The 18,035-nt window shown below is 42.7% G+C and overlaps 1 protein-coding gene across 3 annotated transcripts in view; it reads right to left on the bottom strand.

The window, feature by feature from the left end:
• The window catches only part of CHID1 (chitinase domain containing 1), a 1,865,353-nt gene that overhangs the window by 1,709,821 nt on the left and 137,497 nt on the right, over positions 1-18,035 (bottom strand). The window lies entirely within an intron of this gene.

The following is an 18,035-nucleotide window of genomic DNA, read 5'->3' as shown; positions in this document are numbered from 1 at the left end:
AACATTTTCACTTGAAGCTCACTCAACCAATGGATCATCCACTTGAGTGCAGCATCGCTCTCTTCATGCCTGCTACCTCTCCCCCTTCGCCATCAACATTGGGATCGAGAGGTGGCACTCTCCTGTGTAAGTTTTATGCATGAAAGAGCACTGAACCTGGCCCTATCTCTGGCTCTCTCAAAGGGAACAGGAGGACTCTGCAAACCAGTGAATCGCTACAAGGACATGCAAACCACATGGGTGCATACAGCAGACCGGTATTTTTCGTATTGGGAAAGAAAGGCTACCCAAAAAATGGTGGCGGCTAGGAACTATGAAAGTGTTAGGCCCCTAAGCAGTGGACCTCAGCGTTATCAACAGTACTGCCGGGGGCAGCCGCCGAAGAGCGCATGGGCCGATCTACCAGGAAAAAAGTTGCAGAGCACTGGGTGGGGGCTGTTGTGAAAAACGGTTTTGTACTCCTCTTTAGTTTCTTTGCAGCAAAGGAACTCAAAGAGAAGGAGAAGACACTTCTGAAAAGATCTTCCCAGTGATGAAGCTCTGGCTCAAGGGCACAAAAATAAAGGTCATAACATGTCGCACAGAAGACCCAGTGGAGGCTTGAGCCCAGAAATTAAAACGTGTGTGGATCTCAAAGTTAAAAGTGGCTGGAGCAAACCTTGGCAACCGAACTCCCTTTTTCAAAAGGCATATGAGGAAAATGTGTAAGGATAAATAGGAATGGGCCAAAGACAAATATAAATTAGGTGGAGAAGTGAAGGCTTAAAGCTGGCAATTTTATTTTTTTTTTTTAAAGACTCCCAGTCCCACCAATGCAGAAAAAGAAATGTTGGGCATATATGGCTGGGGGCGTAGTCAATAGGGGCAGAGGCAGGCACGATTGGCCCGCACATGCACCGTGGCTTTGCTTTAATGAAGGCATTTTTGCAGCACAAAAATAATACATACTCAAGAATGTATACTCCAGGACTGTTCCCATCGGGACAGACATCCCATCAGTATCAGTATGGAGGAAAGGACAAATGTATTAGTATCAATGGGAAAGTGTATCTGAGTGCATGTGTGCATGCAGTGGCCAGAACTGTATATATTGTGCTTAGTGAATATACTAGAATACCTATGAGGACAATGTTTTTGACGGGGATGACTGATAACGTTTGGTTGGGAACGTCCAAGACATTTAGTGTCTGAGAATATTATAGAGCTGCTTATCTTCACTTCGCTTGCTGTCATAGGGAGCTCTATTACTCGTACTACAGTAATGTTTCCAATATTTCATCAGGCTTTTCTAGCCCAATGGTAATGTGTCCTGCAGAATAATCACAGCTTCCTTCTACTACACCACACGTGTAACTGCACAGCCCAGAAGAAATGATTACAGTAAGGTGGCTCCAACATCTCTTGAAAAAGCCACTTGAGGGTTGCCTAAAACCACTCTACTCTTGGCATAGACGTCCACTAAAATGCCCAGTGCCTGATCCACTTCCTGAAAACACTGACATGAGATTATGATGGAGTCCATGTAATAAAGGCTTTTGGACTCCACCCAAGGTGAGTTTTGAAAAAATGTACCTTTATTTTTTAGGTCTGCAACCACTGTTGCCACCTACTTTACACAGCGTTGCCAATGGACCTAGTGAAAATACTTACATCCATCCGGGTCCAATCACCACAAAATGGATGCCAAATCAGCTATGAATGTACAAAAACATTTAAAAAACTCATCTAGTTACCAAATATTTAAAGGGCATCCTGAACTACCCTACCCATACCCTCCAGCTCAAAGAGGTGGTAATTCTTAAACCCCCAATTATGAATTATAAATGTACTTTTTCACAGGGAGCTCCACATTTTACACAAGCACTACCTAATTCAACGTTATATTGCATGACAAAATAATTGCCTTTGTTTTAACGAGAAATTTTAAATTACACTAGTCTATGAAATCCATTGATTATTATGCTAATTCATTTTCTCTTCTTGCAAAAACTACAAGTCAACAACCTCATTTAGTCCTACTAATCTGGCTTAAGACCCTGATACTTCATAGACAAGGTTTCCATCGAGGTGATCAGCAATGCACATAACATCCTCAATGATGGCCATCTCGCCACCTGCCTCCTGGTTCTCCTTGACCTCTGAGCAGTATTTGACACAGTAGACCACCACAGACTCACCAACATTCTATATCACTGCATAGGGATCAGCGAGCTCGTCCTCAGATGGTTCAAATCCTACTTTGCTAAGCGCCACCAATTCATCCAAATGGATTCCTCCCGATCATCAACTCTACTCATCGCCTGTGGAGTCCCACAAGGACCCATGCACTCCCCATGAGCTTCAACTTTTACATCAAACCACTCAAAACACTCCTGGTTCCACACAACATCCACACCAATCAATATGCAGATGGAATGCAGATTTTCCTCAAGATATCCCCCATCAAAGACATACGCAGGCTGAAGGGCTGCCTCACATTGAGCCAGTCCGAGATATCCAGTGCTTACCAAAATATCAACGCCTCCAAGACCAAATTCCTACTGATGACCAACATCACTGAACACCCTGGCATCCAGACCTGGTGCTCTGCCATGTACCGTGATGGCTTCACACCCCAGCTGACCACCTGCGCTAAGTCCTTTGTGTTTGACATCAACACACACATCTCCTTCAACCAGCACATAGCAAGGAAGACACAAATGGCTTGCTACCAACTTACCTGTGGAAAAACTAGCCTTTCATCCTCGAAAACAACTACAGATTTGCTTTCAAAGACGTGGTCCTCTCCCACACAGACTGGCCTTTCAGCAACGACCCTGGCACCCCTGAGATGCTTCCAGTATACTGCAGAATGAATCATCGAATGGCTGTGCAAATTTGACCACATCAGCCCGTTCCTCAAACTTCACTGGCTCCCACTGCAAGAATGTATCATGTACAAATCCTGCTGCAACATCTACAAGGCTGTCGCCTTGAAGTCCCTCAGCTATTGCACTGAGAAACACATCTCCGGAGGTTTACGATCCACCAGAAATAAAGACATGTTCAGACTTGAGCTGCGCTGGTACAGGAAAGAAAGTACCGGAAGACAGGCCTTATCGGTGTATGCGCCCAACCTTTGGAACCTCCCCCTGTCAACACCAGACTCTACCATCTCGCTTCTATATAACAGGAAGGAGCTCAAGACCCTGCTCTTCAATGACTGGCTCCTCCCCAATACCAAGGTCCACACACCCTCCTCTCCCCACCTAACCTTCCTCTCCCCACCTAACCTAAGGTTGGGCGATCTGCCGCCTCCCACCCATTTCCTCCCCTGGTTGCTGTAGATCCCTTGCTGCCAAATTGCCTGCCCTCCCCCATTGTAATCTCCCCACTCTCTTGGATCTCTGCCTCCCTCACTGTGTCCTTCCCCCGTAACTTGTAAAGTGCTCCGTTGCCTCCTGTAGATTTCTCCGCGCTCAATAAATACCATAACAACAAGAATAACTGTTCTACTGGCACCCTAAAGAAGGATAAGGACTTGTGTCAGAAATCATCAGTGCAGGTCTTTTTGCAGACCATTGGGTCCAGAGGTCTCTGTGATATCTGGAGGTACCACATGGGTTAACTCTACGTTTCTTGGCTCAAGCCCAGTTATAAATGAGAATAAAGCCCATCTGTGTTTGCCATAGCAGCCTACAAAAGCTGCCTCTCTGCCAATGACCTTCACTTTTCAACATAATTCATCATCAGTATATTGTCAGCCTGCCACGATTCCAGCGAAAGGCCTCATCTGTATGTGCTTTGTCTCAATCTAAAGTCGTGCTGCTGTCTTCAGGCAAGTTCATGTCATCACACTCCATCCAGTTCTTGCCTGCCAATCCAGCATTTTCTTAACCAGTGTGATTAATTGCTGGACCATGAGTCATGGGTTTGCGAGAGGCTTGAACACTCGGGAGAGTGGAAAGACATTAGGCACAGGGGGCAAAGAGTCAAGTTGCAAGGTACTAGCCAACCATAAAAAAGCCACTTGCCACCTCAATCCTGAATATACACACTCAGCACACTATTTCTTACTCACCAAGAGTCAAGTATTACTAGCCAATGGCTAATGGCGAGTGCACATTTTGCATATTGGTCAGCCATGTCTAAGTACTAATCGTTCCTCATCTCTCACCTCCCTAAATCCCTCAACTGGTTCCACCCTGCTGCCGAGTGCCGACTCAACCCAAGCAGTCTCTATGCCTCAAGCTCGAGGGGGGAAATGCACACTTCTACCCCGATCAGCCCAGACTCTCCCAGCCTGCTTCGCTTTCAGGGGGACACAAACACATTTGAAAAGCCTTTTCAATACCCCCACTCCTATTAAACATACATGCACAAAAAACCCACTAATCAGATAATAAACCTATTGAAAGAAGAAAAGTTACCCTGCTCACAGATGGCATGAGCATATATGGAGAAGAAAGTTAGACAATCTTTGAAAAGGATGTAGCGTGGCAAGTCTCCTGGGCGTGAAGGCCTGCTTGATGATTTCATCAGCCTCTCAAGTAAGAAGCGCAGTCCCATTATGTAGGGAATAGTCTTGTGATCTATGTAAAATGTATCAAAAGAAAATCGCTAAACCCTAACAAACCTTCACCAATTTGTAACTTACAATTCATTTTCCCTGTTAAATCCTGATCAGAGTGTTGAGCAAGGTGCTTGTCAACAGAACCATGGCTTAATTTAGGATTTTGCAGGGAAAAGCCCACATCAATCTTTTCAAACAATTTAATTGAATGGATGACACAGAGGATGAGCTTGCTGAATACACTAGATGAAAAAATGGCATCCGATTCAGTGTAGTGGACATTTCTATTTCAAGCACTAGAGCAATTCAACGTGATCCTCAAAATCATAATGTGGATCCTACTACTTCATTACTACATACTAAGTTAGAATCATCAGCAGCTTTTTTAGAAGAATATCCCAAGTACAAAAATACGAAGACCACACAACAATATTCCAGAAACCAGCAAAACCCAGATATCTCAACACAATCAGGACAAGGACGAGGAGGGGGAAGAGGGGCAGGGGCACCAATACAAACAATTGCCTCAACAGGAGAAGGAGTAAAAACAAAGTCAAAAAATCAAAAACCCCACAAGAAAATATAGTGGTGAATCTATCAAAAACTGAACTATCGACAGACTTACTAGAAATACTAAACAAAGGCCTCACCTTCTGCCCACCATCGCCTTCAGGCTATTTTTCATTACATGCAGATTTATTCAAATTTTGCAGAAGATTAAAACTAAAGAAACACTTTTCACAAATTGAAACATTGAAGAAAACCAAATAATATACTGATATTCCTTCAGAGCTAACGATCCGACACATGGAAAACACAGTAAATCTTCTAAATTTAACATAAGTTGAAGAGCCATATTCGGTGGAGAAAGTAACGGAAGAAATGAATATTGCAATTGACCTAAGTGAAGAAACAACTTTAAGACCACAATCATCATTTATACCAGCATTGGCGCAAGAGAATGTTATAGATCTGTTTTATAAAGCTACTACAAAAGAATTAAGATCACAATATTTCGAAGGAAGACTAAATAAAAGGAAGCAAACTCAAAATGGGTCCAAAGAAAAAATAATCATTGACCAGTTAAGGATGAACTCAGAAGTGACAATCAAAAAAGCAGATAAAGGAGGTAACATCGTAGTGATGGATACTAAAGATTATATAACAGCAGCTGAAGAGCACCTCAATCAAGAACAGTGCTATGAAAAACGAATGATTAGCCCTTTAGCAGAATTATTACTGGAATGGACCCTAATGGTAAAAACCTGGACAGAGCAGAACCTGCTAACAGATTTGGAAAAAGATTTTCTGATTAACTCTTTCTTAATAATGGGTACTATATATTTTATACCAAAGATTCATAAACCATACACCAATTTTCCTTCCTTCAGACCCATAATTAACAGTATAGGCTCAATCACATAGCCAATATCAAAATACATAGATACTCATTTACAGCCATTTGTATTAAGCCTTACTTCATTCATCAGAGGCACCAAGCATGTTATACAGCAAATAGATGGAATAAATTGGGAACAAAATTATCTGTTGGTCACTCTGGATGTTTCATCATTATATACAAGCATACCACATGACAAAGGACTAGAAACCACAAACTAATTTCTAAAAACAAGATCAGTTTCTATCTACAATCAAAATGCAATGCTGCTGGAAATGCTAAACTTTACACTAAACAATAATATTTTTATGTTCAACAACAAGATTTACAGGAAACAACAGAGAACGGCCATGGGAGCCAAATTCGCACCATCTTATGCTAATCTATATGTTGGCCACTTTGAAATTGAACACGCTTGGACTCATGACGCCTTCACCAAACACAACAATATCATATATTGGGGGCGGTTTATTGATGATATTCTTCTGATATGGAATGGCAACACAGAATCTCTGAATAACTATGTTACATATCTGAATTCAAACCAATATAACTTAAAATTCACCACCAACCAAAGTGCAAATCGGATTCAATTTTCAGACTTAGAAATATATATCAAAAATGACAAGATCCTAACAACTCTCTATGTGAAACCAACTGCTGTAAATACAATTCTACATGCAAAAAGTCATCATCCTCAACATATTATTCGGAAAATCCCATATGGAGAAACATTGAGAATTAAAAGAAACTGTTCAGAAACACAAGAATTTGAAAAACATGCCAAACAAGCAATGATAAAATTCGGGCAAAGAGGCTACAACAAAAAACACTTAGAGAAATTGTATGAAAAAACAAAAACAAAATCAAGAGGAGAATTGTTGAAAGACAAAACAGATCCAAAATGCAGTAAAGGAACAAAAAGTGAGATTCATCACACAATATAGCGTTAATAGTAAACAAATTCAGAATATTCTAAAGAAAAATTGGCATCTTTTACAAATGGATCAGGACATACTAAAGTATATTGAAGAAGATGTGCATATAACATTCAAAAGAGCGAAAAGTTTAAAAGACATTAGGTCATTCGCACTTTATAGAAAAGCAAAAAGAAGAAGGATTACCCCAACTTTGGACAGACAAAACACTGCGTACAACTTGCATTAGCTGCAAATACTCGGACAATGGGAAAAAAAGAGTAACTTTGCCAAATGGAACAGATTACAAAATTAACATTTTTATCAATTGCAACACAAAAACAGTAGTATATGCAATTACATGTTCATGCCAGAAAATATATGTGGGAAGTACAATGAGAAAACTTAAGATCAGAATACAGGAACATTTCAGAGCATTACACAAAAAAGACATGAGATACCCATTGGGCTATCATTCCCTTACAGAACACCCAAACAAACCCACCAATGAGATAAAGTTTTTTGGAATTGAAAAAATCACTAAACCACAAAGAGGAGGAAATTTGGAAAAAATGCTGAGGATAAGAGAAGCATTTTGTATCTGCAATTTGGACAGTTGCCATACAGGACTGAATTCGGACAATGAATTAATACACCTGCTATAATGATTATGTATTGTTCAGCCTTTAATCTGTATATGTAAATTGTAAATATGAATTGTAAATGTATATTCCAAGGGTTGCAAACACTTAATATATGATTCATAAAAATCGTCTGAATTACAGGTAAGTAAAAGATGGAAGTAGTATAACACTACTAAAAATGTCCTTACTAGTAAAAGGACACTGTCATTAGCGTCAATATTTTCTTATGTAGCAGTCATGGCTAGGAACGAAAATAGCTAGTAAAATAGAGCACCTTTCCCAATCCAAAATGGCGCCTAAACGTGATCACGCAACGCAGCATATCATGTGAATTGAAATTAGCCATAGGACATTATGGTCACGCATTTGCTAGCGTGAGTGAAAACGAAACAAAGTTAGAAAGTGCCGAATGAATTAATCTCATTCTCAAAAAAGGAGGAGCGGTCAGGTGATTGAAGTTATCACATGACCGCTACACCGACCATATATAAGAACGGCAGGAAAACCAACAGATACATCAGGTTATCAGGCCATAAGAAGAACGCTGAAGAGCAGAATTTGAAAATATCTACCAAAAATCAAGGTAAGGTCAGGATCTGATTAGATATTAGGCATTGATTGATTGATTAAGGGCAAGCCGCACAACATTAGCTAATTGAAGTGTCCATCTTTTCCTAGCCCAGAGTGTGCAATTTTCAAATTGGAACTACCGCATAGAAATTAAGATGTTCAAATCAAATTAACAAGATTGAGAGAAAATTGTGAGTGAGTATATAAGCTTTATATTAGTGTCTGCAACGCATACAAAAGGATATTATGCTGAAAATATGTTTTTTTAATTCTTTAGATCCAATTTTGAGAAAATTGTATAACAAACAAATATGGAATTAATTTCTTAAGTTATTCCCTCCTGAAGATCTATCTGAAACCTAAAACAGTGAAACACGTGTAGAGGGCACAAAAATTGGAACTTTAAGTGAAAAATAAACTGAGCTGAGGGCGCAAGCTATTTGGTTCCTGTCTTTTTTTATTTAAAGACAACATTACTATATTGAGTTAGAATCAGGACGAACAGGAAAATTAAAGGGTGTAATACTGAAAAAGGGAAAGACCCAGGAATAACAGCTGTAGCCGGTTTTCTTTCTTAACCATGGCTATTACCTTGCATCCTCTGGCATACGTAATTGTCAGGAATCCCGGTGGTTCATCCATTCTTCCGTCACATTCTCTTTCGAGTAAGCTTCCTAGTGCCCCAAAAGTATACATGCAATCACGTGTACTGCCTTTTCATCGGATGAAATATGGTGCACCGCAAAATAGTGGTCGTCTCTTGACATTTACAGCAGTTAAGAAACATATGCCCTTTACTACGCGGTGACAGTTGCCATGGAGATTAGGGCATAAACATTAAAGCTTTTTGACATCACACGCACGCTCAGTCATGTGACTTCACAGCTCTTAAACTACTCCTTGCTGATTAGTCAGCACTTCTGATTTTGGCTAAAGTGTGTTACGTCCTGTGTCTTAGATTTACTGTGTTTCCTGGTTTCCTGACTTCTGGCCTGTTCGTGGACTTCGTCTCTTCCTACTCCTTGCCTGTTCAGAATTACTTTTGATTATTGCTGGCCTGGTATTCTTGAACTTTGCTTTGTCCTCTAGACTTTGTTGTTTTCCTGCCCCTTCCCGTTACCTGCCTGCCCGATCTATTGCTGAGCCGGAACTCTCAAAGGACTGCTTTTTTTCTCCGTATCTGGATTCTACGAAACCTCCCATTGCCAACCCAAAACTCATTACAGACTGCTCTCGCCTCTTGTTTTGGGATATTGAACTGACTCTCCTGTTGCCGATTCGGATTGTTCAACGGACTGCTAGTTCATTTGGATCTTTACCTGCTGCACACGCTACCCCGTAAGTCCGGAAGCTTATTCACTCTCTATCATCCAGGTACAGACTAGAGACTTCCTAGGTACCTTGAGGGGTGATTTGGGAGTGTCCTCGTTTCGTCGGGTACTGCAAAGAACTTCCTGGTCTCTAGGCATTCGCGTTTCATCAGGAATAGTCCTATCATTTTGTTAGTGCTTCCGGACCGTACTTGTAGCATTTCAACCTTGCTGCCTCCATTTAGACGCTGTCTCATCTCAACACACGGTAAGGATCCCATGACCTTTCTCTTCTCACTCTTCTGATCCTTCTCAACATTATCTCATCTTGCATATATATTCCTTGTCATTCTACATATGCTTCAGATCTCCTTTTACACCTGTTGATTCTATCCTGTATTGCCAGCCAGTGCAGTGTTATCCATTGCTAGTTATACCACAGTTGAGGTTGGTGTCATTTGGTTGTACTCCTTTGTTATTGACTAAGAAAAGGTTGTTAATGTGCCTTTTCCTTTACGGTTCTATGAGGTTTTCTGCACCTGTTTGGGTCCATTCTTCCAAATAATAGATCCCTTGGTATTGGTTTCTATCCATACACAGGGTTATATTGTTGGGTAGAATTCTTCGTCTACACGCAGTGGGCACGATACAAGGCAATCCTGACAGTAATGCATTAAAGTGATACCTCTAGTGGGAAAGGTCAACATTGCTTCCCTATAAACAGTACACATATTGCTATAAATGAAACACTTACAGGAGTTGGTGCCCATCATGCTGAAGAGTAGGAAGTGTGGTGTGATTTTTGATCTGAAGATATTTTGGGGAAGATTGTTCCTTTTCCATTTCATTTTTTCTTTTAGTGGAAGACATTTCCAAAACCTGCCTGAATACTATTAGAATTGGGTGTTAGTCAGGCTTCCCAAAAGGTTGGTAACTCCCTGTCAATGGGCAGCAATGATGGTCACTTGCAAGAATCATTGCTTCTCAGAATTTGGATGCTGTGAGAAATCTGTTTTCTCCCACTTACACCCTCAGGATCTTCCATTCAGGAGGCCAGGAAAGGGCCATCGCTTTTGTATCCCGACCCTGGGGGTGGACAAGCGAGGCAGGATCACCTGAGTGGAGGGTCGCAAGAGATTGGGAGGAGGATACCCAGAGGCGAGGCATGGTATTTCCCCATTGCCAATAATGCCCCAACCCACCCGCCCTCGGCCTTCATGGGGTATTATCAATCGCATCCCATCTCCCCCTCCCCATTTCCAACAAATACTGAGATGAGAAGGAGGAAACTAAGCAGTAAAGATTACCCGTAGAAACAACATGGGGAAAGTAAGGGGAACCTATTATAAAAAGAACAGTTGTCCACTAATAGAGTCAGGCAGGGTCCGGCATTTAATAATGAACAGTCACACCTGACTCCACTTGACTGTTTTTTTTTTTTACTATAAAAGGTGTGGTTTTTCACAAGGAGGGGAGTGAGCTGGGGCTGCTGTCCGGAGCTTAGAAGCCAAGGAGCAGAGAGCAGCAGGGGTGGAAGGTAGGAGGAGAACGGCATGCGAGACGCTGGCCCAGTGTTTGTGAGGGGCTGCAGGGTGGCTAGGGAGCCGTGTCCCCAAGGAGGCAGAGTAAGGCAGCCTGTATCCCGATGGTGGCGTTCGGCAAACTGCTTGTTCCCTTGGGACGTGTGCTGGTCCCAAGGGTAGCTAAGGGGCAAGTGGTGAGACCCTGACCTCAGCCCCGTGTATCCGGAGGGAGCACTTGTCAACGTGACGCTGCCCGGTCAGAGAGAGAAACTGGGGAGCATGCGTTTGACTGAAGCACAACGGGAGAAAGGCACAGTTTTAAAGCGTGACGAAGTGGAAAGTGAGATAAAGTGTACAAAGGACAGAAAAGCGTACGCGATAATCAGAATAAGACAAATAGAAAGAAGGAAGTTGCGCTAGCGGTGCAGAAAAAAAGTAAAAGTGAAAGAAAGGCATTTGAACAGTGCAAAGAAGGAAAAGTGGAACAAACACTTTTAGAGTGCAGATGGTTCATGGTACAAAGGACAGTGTTTCAAGAGTGCAGGAAGCACGAGAAGTGCGCAAGAAGTGCGCAAGAGGCATGATGAGAAAGCAAAGGAAGGTGTAGAGTGCACGAGAAAGAATCCAAGGAGAACAAGAAGGGGTGCAGGAAGGTGAAAGGTTTAAGAGGAGGAGCAAGAAACAAAGTGGTCACGCCTAGGAGGAGCAAAGAACCAGGCAGTTTCAAAAGTCTGATTGTACCCCACAAGGGAAGTGTGTGTGATAGACCTGTATCTGAAAGGAGAGGTGCAGCCTGAAAGGTTGAACTTGTGTTTTAAACCAAAATGGGCCTAAACTGGGACAAGGGAACCCTGAGAGGCCTAGCAAAGTTGGAGACTTCTTGTTTTGCAGTGTTGAAAAGATTGAAGCTTGGGGAAGGGTACCGTGAGAAGTTTCAAAAGGAACTGTTATATTTCTTTTGTGGTGTTTGGAACTTGAAAATGTTGAATCTTGGGGAGGGGACCCCCAAGGAACCAAAGATGCTGAAAGCATTTGATAATATTGCAAGGGCTCTGTGGAGAAGGTCATTTTGTGACATTGACCAACCTACACCTGGAGAGAAGACCACCTGAAACCAACCCTTGAACCACTGTTTTCTTCCCTTTTAAAGACTTCCTATCACGTTTCTGTAAAGAGTGAGGACAAGCATAGGTTTAGACACAGACAGACTTATTTTGAACTATCAGACGTCGACGGCCTTTAGAAACATCAGTTAAGGGAACCATACCTTTAGAGTTAGGGCCATTTAGGCATTACACCAACCCGAGAACCTAAATAAGGGTTTTGAAACTAACATCTTTGAGTCTGTGTCTCTCTTGATACCATGCTGTCACACAATGCCTATGTACCTCCTAAGATTTCTCAGGGAGAAGACAACCTTCCCAGTGAAGCTTTAGTGCAAAAGGATTCAATTTGCCTGCATCCTCACTGGTCTGCCTTTACATAAAGCAAGAGTTCCTACATTCTCTGCTCCAGGATGTCGTTAAAGTTGTAATGCAGTAGCTGCTGCCTGGCGCAATAACCTAAGTCATGCAGATCAAAATATGTTATGTTAAATTGATTTATACCGCACACCGCTGCCATTTCATGGTTTCAGGCGCTCACATGGCTCTGTAAGGAAAGGTGGGGTGGGTTGATTAGTGAGGGGGAGAGGGATAGGGTAAAGGTTGTGCTCTCTGTTGATCCGTGCAGAAACAGGAGGAACTGTAGTCTGTGCGATTATGTTTATGGGTGTGTTTTGTATACTGGGCTCGTTGTGCCTGGAAGGGTGTGTAAGGGGGTCAGAGTAAAGGATACGGACACAGGTAGGTAGTTTTCCAAAATTCTTTTATTTAAATAATAGAAGGGGTGGGAAAATGCCTCACTAGCCCAAACTCTATGAGGGGGTCCCTGCCTCAAAAAAACAAACTAATGACACAGTCATCAGGATGTCAAAAATAATGCCCACTGTCCAAAATTGAATCTCATCCTCACACTCCAAATACTACAAAAACTACAAGGGAAATTTAAAAGTCTCCTTTGGCTGCTTTCATCCAGCCTTCCTCAATTTCTGTGAATAAGTTCCAATATGGAAAGTAAAATGCCCAAAAAGTGTGCCCAAAACAAACTTTCCAAGTACGATTTCCTTACTTGTGGTCCGCTTACCAATGGGGGAAAGTTCAAGCAGATCTGATAATGCCGGGGGGGGGGGGTGGTAGTGTGGGGAATCCACGTCCTCTGGTCTTTCCTTTGACTGATAATATTTGAGCAATTGACAAGCTAAGGTTTTCACCGTCTCTGACAGACTTGGGTTACTCTCCTGCCGAGTATTGTCACTTGTACTTGACAAAGTCACTGGGGACGAGGAAGAGTGGCACTTGTACAAGGCAAATATATTCTGAGCTTGAGGATTCTTTAAATTTACTGTGTACAATGTTTACTCCCTTCTGTATTAAAACTGCCCGGGTTAACTTCCCTGCCCAGCAGCCTCTGGTGTTTTCAATACACCACTTGTTTGTTGTAACCTCTGCGTTATGGTTTTGCTTGCCGGTGGTCCACTCCAAGGTTTCTTTTACCCCCTCACGGGTTCCCCAGCAGTCCCTCTGGTCCCTCGGCCACTTTGCTACAGGCATGTGCTTTATTGTTAATTTACCTGTTTTGAAGGCAAGATTGTCCTCCGACTCAGATTTCCCGGGACCTGGGATGTCTCCTTTGGCTTTCCAGTGTCGGTACTGGAACCATTTAGTGAAGTTCATATGCAAACTACCTTTTCTGTCCTGTAAGAGGCAAAGCGGTCTTGGATGTCGACAGTCGTTTTAACAGTTTGTCTGGTCCCCGCGGGAGTCTGAAACCGTGTTATTTGTCCGGTCTGAACATTGTGCCTCACATCGCTAGTACCGCCAGACGCTCAGCTCCTTGGCGAACCGTGGCGTCCCTGGTTCTCAGCATATTGCTTCACCTTTCTGTGTTCTGTTCCTGCTGCCGCTCACAGAGAACATCACGTACAGCAGTCAGCTTTCAGGCTCCCTGCAGATGCAATGTTTTCAGGGAAAATAATTAGTTGGTCGCAGAGCGACGTTTGCTCTCGGCATTCAGCACCTGTCCACAGACCAGTAGAACTCCAGGTCTGCTCTTCCACGATTCTCCGTTCTGTTCCAGTGCTCTGCTTTCATTGCATTTCACTGCTACTGCTTCCACTACAACTGTTGCTGCTGCTTCTACTAGCATTTGTGTTGTTTCTTTTCCCTTTTTATTGGAGAAACATTTCCAATGCCTAAGCAACAACTAGAATGTTGCTGGCACTTCTTTCCTGCCTCCATACAGGGCCTCCTCGTCACAGTACTACTTAGTCCTAGCACTGGTGTATCTTTACTGGAATATATGGTTTGAAGTATTCCATCAGGGTTTAGACTAACAAAAGTGGACAAAGTCTTCTGGTGGTGTGCTTTATCCCACATTGGTGTTCGTGTGCGTGTCTGCCAATTAAAGGGGAGTGATACATTTAGGTTCATCACTGTTTTCAGAAGTTATTGGGTTTGTAGCTTGGTTAGAGGGTGATGTGAGGTTTCTTGATTTGTTGGGTCAATTCACTAGCCCTATGGGGGTGTGTTGTATGTGGGATTGTGGGGAAAAGAGAACTTGTTAGTGGGTTTGGGGTGTTCTCTGAAAACCAATAACATAGCTACAAATACTCAATCTGTATTTATCTCTCGTTTCCAGCTTATGGTCTATAGCAGCAGGCATTTTATGGGTTGCGTGGCACGCTTGTGAGGGTGGTTGCTGTATAGTTGGATAGGTTTATCGCGGCAAGTTGAATAACCAGGCTTTTAGTCATTTCCTGAAAGTTAGGTGGTCCTCTGTCATTCCGATTTCCTTCGGGACTGAGTTCAATCATTTTGCTATCAGTTAGGAGAAGGTGGTCCCTCCACATTTTCTTTTCTCATAGTGTTTTGTTTCTATTTGGAGGTCGGTGCTAAATCAAAAGTCTCTTCTCGGTTAGTATCTGGGGATTGCTGCTTGGATGAATTCAGCTCCTTGTCCATGTAACGATTTATGGGCAATGCATAGGGCTTTGAAGTGGACGCATTTCTTTACTGGTAGCCAGTGTAGACTTCATAGTGCCAGTGTGATGTGGACCCTTATATTTAGTACCAGGAGTAGTCCTGCTGCAGTATTTTGGATATGTTGTAGTTTCTTGGGGAGGCATTAGGTCATTCCTAGGTAGAAACTATTTGCATAGTATATCCTAGATAATACCAAGGAGATGGTCATGAGGGCTCTGTGTGCAAAATTGAGGTAGGAGAGGATCCCTCGAATTAATCGCAGGAGGTCGCCTTTTTTTTGCTATTGCGTTGACTTGTGGTTCAAAGGTGAGACCATTGTTCTTGAGAATTCCCAAATAATTTATCACTGTTGACATCTCTGGTTGGGTTCACATGCTCAGGGGGCGGGGGGGGGGAGGTGGGGCAGATAAGGGATGTCTGTGTTGGACTGCCTTCTTGTGGTGAGATCATTATTTCTGTCTTGGTTGGGTTTAGTTTGAGGTTGTTGCCTAGGTTTTTTTTTTGCCATCCAGGGGTTTATGTTGGTGAAGCATTTATTGAGGGTGTTGCCAGGGTCGTTGTCGTTACTTATCTTGAAGATTTGGGCTTCATCTGCGTCATTGTAGGCTGTCCATTCATAAGTGTGAATGAGCTTTATTGGGGGGGGGGGGTCATATCATGGTTGAAGGGAAGTCGGGAAGGCATTGATCCTTGTAATACACTGCAGGTGCTACATCATGTGTTGGATGTAAATGGTGGAATGTGGTTTCTTTCAGTTCGGTCGGTGAGGAAAGATTTGAGCCACAGTAGTGCAGAGCACTGAATGCCAGATTCCTCCAGTCTCTTTATTAGAATTGTGTGTTTGACAGTATTGAAAGATGCTGATATTTCCAGTGGTATGAGGGCCGCTTGGGTGCTGTTGTCCACATTCATTTTTTTGGACGTACCATATGGAGAGGAGCACTGATTCTGTTCCTCTCATAGGTCTGAAGCCAACATGGGATTGGTCAAGTATTCCGTTGCTTTCTACATGATTGAGTAGTTTTTTGCACATGTGGTTCTCCAAGATTTTCGCTGCAAACGGTAGGTTGGATATGGGTTAGTAGGGTCATCTGTGTTTCCTGTCTCATCTTTTAGGAGAGGTTTGATGTATGCAGATTTGAATGACTTTGGTAATAATCCTGTGTTTAGGGATAGATTAATTATGTAGAATGTGGAGTGAATTGTAGACTTTACCTATAATTCATTCCACAGATGGCTCTCGTTGAGGGTATGGCAGAATGGGATAAAGCATGCATAAGCAGTTTATTGTATTACAATTTGACTATCCCTATTAAACGTTTACCAGTGAGAGCAAAGTAGAGAATGCATGAGAAATCCCATTGAAAGGGTAATGACTGCATTTGGGCACATAAACCTCCAAACATCCACGTATTGAAAAATCTTTAAAAATAAGCTAAATAAAACAGCACAAGAAACACATTTTCTCCTAAAAAAAGAATTTCACTAAAAAGGGATAGAAAAAACCAGAGATCGCTCAAATTGGGTAATAGGGCATAAAACAAAAACAAAAGTAATGTACCAGTTGATGGGAATCAGTGGAAAAGCACATCATTATCTCCTGAGGCAAATATGCTATGCATTCCTGAGGCCAAAGGAAATCAATGGCTAGTAAAGCCATTTAAAGCCTCATCCAAAAACAAAAATATTTGCCAAAGCATGCATACTTGCTGCAGGGCATCTGATGCTTCATTTGATAGAAGTCCAGCTTGAATTATTGCAGACCAGGCACTTTCAGATGGCGAGGGACATGAGGTGGGTACGCTTCCATAAACACCCAGGTTATACAGGGAAAGGCCAGACAGGGTTGAGATCCTCTGTCTGCATCACTTGCAAAGGACGGAACATCTTGTCCCTCTTGAACAGAATGTGCAACTTGTATTGTCCATGGTTTGTTTTATTCTGCTAGTAGCTAAGTTGAGGCTTTCTGGGAGGGGAGGTGTGAGAAACCTGAAGGTGTCTCCCTGGCTAGTCCCCAGGGATCCGTCATCCAGGTGGCCAGGACACAGCCATCACTATTGGATCCAGTTCGTTGGGGTGGACCAGGGAGGGAGATCATAAACCCATCCATCGCCCTCCACCCCAGGGAATTGATAAATAAGGAGGGTCATATAGAGCTAAGGAATGGATGCCTTGAGAAAGAGTATAGCTCAAGAAACCTGATCCAAGACCTAAAGATGAAACCAGAAGGGAGGAAGTAAAAGGAAGCAAACCACCGCCTCTGGTCTGTGTTTCCTGTAGAGAAACCGGACATCTAGCTAGACACTGTCCAAAGAATATAAAAGATTAACATACGGAAATAGGCTGCTTGAAGGGTAAAGAGTGAGAAGAAGCAGAAGTAGAGCTAGAGACCTTTAGCATCTGCTTATGTCAAACCCCTACCGAGTTCACCTATGAAAAACCTTGGGTGACTGGGAAACAGGTAAAAGCCTTAATCGACTCAGGTAGTAAGCAGACCGCTATACGGGCTGATTTAGTTACACCACAAGACCTAAACCATGCAACCCTAGTCCGAGTAACTTGTGTACATGGAGACAACGAAATCTATCCTAAAATACCAGTACACATAGAAATCCGGGACAAGACCTGTGATATACCATCAGCCATAATTCCAGGACTCCCTGAGGAAGTTATTCTGGGGCAAGACTTTCCCATCTTCTCTACGCTCTTACAGGAATCTCCACCCCCTTTGGAGACTTTCTGCCCAGAGGTCCTGGCAGGAAAGTCACAACTCTCACAACTCTTCAGTATGGGATTGGGAAAACTCAAAACCCATGAAACCCAACACAGCCTTTGAAACCTGATTCATAGGTTATTACAGAGAGTCAGATAAGATCCCTTCACCTCGACCTATTAAAATCGATCAGTGGAATATGCAAGAGTGCCTGGACAGCTCTCACCCCTGTTCTTTGTCTAGTCTTAACAGGAAATCTAACCAAAAACAGGTATATCCACCTCGCACAGGGGAAGGATATGTGAGAAACACAGTGTCTCCCTGG

This window comes from Ambystoma mexicanum, chromosome 11, assembly GCF_040938575.1.
Source record: "Ambystoma mexicanum isolate Mex_15411 chromosome 11, UKY_AmexF1_1, whole genome shotgun sequence".
In the NCBI taxonomy this organism is placed as follows: domain Eukaryota; kingdom Metazoa; phylum Chordata; class Amphibia; order Caudata; family Ambystomatidae; genus Ambystoma; species Ambystoma mexicanum.
Note: the sequence above shows the minus strand (reverse complement) of the source record. Positions and strands in the feature narration are given on the sequence as shown.